Consider the following 2,500-nt stretch of genomic DNA (forward strand, 5'->3'; position numbering starts at 1 on the left):
CTCCTAGAAGGGCCTCCAAGAGCCTCGCCAGCGAGTCAGCCGAGGAGCGGAGGACCTCTTCTTGTAGACCTAAGTCCCGTCCTTGAGCCACTCCATCCGCTCAGTGGAGGGAGTCGTCTCCTAGGATGGGCAGCCTCGACAGGTCTCCCCATCGAGATGATAGTCGGGGACGGGTGCCTCCGTCGAACTATTTCACGGAAGACCCCGTCCCGTCGTCCAGGACCTCGAGGAGGAAGGAAACGTCGGCCGAAGAGGGTAGAATGAGCCAAGGGTCCCATCAAGGTCCCCGTCGGATAGGCGTAAGGCCCCGAAATAAACGACTATACCCGACTCTTGCCTCCACGGCAGTGCCCATCCTCAGTCCACAACCTAGGGCGGAGGCGCCCGTCGCCACAGCTCATCAACCCCGGACGGAGTACCTGGTCTACGGCAATGAGGGCATGCCAACGGAGGACTCTGCTTACAGGGCGGAGGTCCTTGTCGCAACGGCAAGACCCATCCTAGCGGAGGACTCCGCCTTTAGGACGGAGGCCCTCACCACCACGGAGATGCCCATCATAACGGGGGGCCCTCGCCACCATGACCATGCCTGTCATAACGGAGGACTCCGCCTAGAGGACGGAGGTTCTGGATGCCACGGCAATTCCCGTCCAGTGTCAGCTCAAAGTCCTGTCTACAATCACAAGCTCTGTTGGAGGCTCTCCTGGGGCAGCCTCGACGAGTCAGCCTGAGGAAGGAGTCTTCTAACACCTTCACGGAGGAGCCCGTCCCCTCTTCGAAGGCTCAAAATGACGGAGGCAGCCTTCTCGCCTGGAAGGGCTTAACCGCGAGACTCGTTCAGAGCGGTGGGGCCCGTGCTGACTCTACACGTGCTCTGATCCCTCCGTGGCACCCCTCCACGGTGGAGCCTGGCTCGTTAAGTGACAGAGGTGCCCGTCTCTCCGGAAGGTCTTAGCCGCAGGTCCCGTCAGAGCGGAGGTGCCCGTGATGAATCTACACCCCATCGCAAATCTTGGAGGGTGATCTCCTTGATAAGGGGACACAAATTGAGCAGCCACTACCTCAAGAAGTAATTGACTGGCGCTCTGACCCTAACAGGATTATGGAGGAACCTGTCTAGAAGAAGTCATCTTTGGCTCCTTCCGAGGAGAGGGACGTAAAGTTGGGCGTACCCATTGATAAGGTGTTCACCCGCATAGGGACACCTCCAAAGGTCACAGTTCAGCCAAACTGCTACAGGGCCTAAAATCACAAAGCAAGTATTGGGCTTTAGAAGGACGTCCACTTGGGACTAGTGAGAGGAAGTCCTAGTAGGGGTAGGACAAGGTGCCCCGGAAGACCGGCTAAATCTCAGTTGACCCAAACCAACAGAATGACTTACATTGGACAACCTGGACCAAGTTCTCCTTCCCTTCCTTCGAGGACATCCCAGAAGAATGAAGGATGGTCAGAGGTTGGTAGGACATCTGGTGTCCTTAGAGAAGCTAGTTCCACATGGGAGACAGATCCTGAGGAGGGTTCAATGGAACTTAAAGGAGAGTTGGAACCAGAGAATTTCCCCAGACAAAGTGGTGCCAGTCCGGCAAGAAACCAGACAAGCCGTAGAGTGGTGGCAGGATCGGTCACACACTCTAAAAGGGATGTCCCTGTCCTCCCAACCTCTGAAATCCGCCAGTTTACGGACGGGTAGAAAGAAGGAGGGGGAACGCACCTCCGGGGAAAAGACAGCGAAGGGGACTTGGACAGAAAGGGAGAAGTCCCTACAAAGCAATGTCCTAGAGATGAGAGCGGTCCAGGAAACCGGCAAATATTTCACGGAAGACTTGGAAGGGAATTCAGTGGCCCTGATGTCGGACAAAGCAACCTTGTTGCATACGTTAAGAAGATACGAAGGGCCCGTGACCATGCCTCTCCCCAGCGCAGGATGGAGGAAGTGGTTGGTGAGACGACGTCGGCGATGGAGGACTCCGCGTATAGGAGGGTATTCGCCTTGATTAAAGGCTACAATAGCCTGGTGGAACCCGTCCTACAGGAGGTGGAGACGTGGACCTCGGGCTTGAACAAGTTTCTAGCCTACACCGCCCAGAAGAAGTCCTCACTTTCCCTTCCTGAGGCCAGGAACGTGGGAATTGGAAGAACCCACATAGACAGAGTTATAACCCGCAATAGTGATTCCAGCACAGGCTATAGAGCGGCGAAACTCCTGCAGGGACTCAAGGCCCAAAGTAATTACCACACTTGGGAAAATAGACCAAACGGGACATGCAAGACAGGGAAAACCCTGTACATCCTTTGCCAGGGCTTCTCAGACGGAAGGGCGGCATCAGCTGCCACCTTCTTCTCCCAGTTCGAGTCTGCTGTTTCAGGGGGAGGACTGAGATCAAAAGAGTTGTGCGGTCTGGCCCTTCAGATCCTGGATTAGGAAGGAAAAGAGGAAATCAACCCGACAGCAAGCTTCATTCTGGGGAAGAAGAACGTCCTAGCAGACGGCCTCAGCAGA

This window comes from Palaemon carinicauda, chromosome 4 (genome assembly GCF_036898095.1).
Source record: "Palaemon carinicauda isolate YSFRI2023 chromosome 4, ASM3689809v2, whole genome shotgun sequence".
Taxonomy (NCBI): domain Eukaryota; kingdom Metazoa; phylum Arthropoda; class Malacostraca; order Decapoda; family Palaemonidae; genus Palaemon; species Palaemon carinicauda.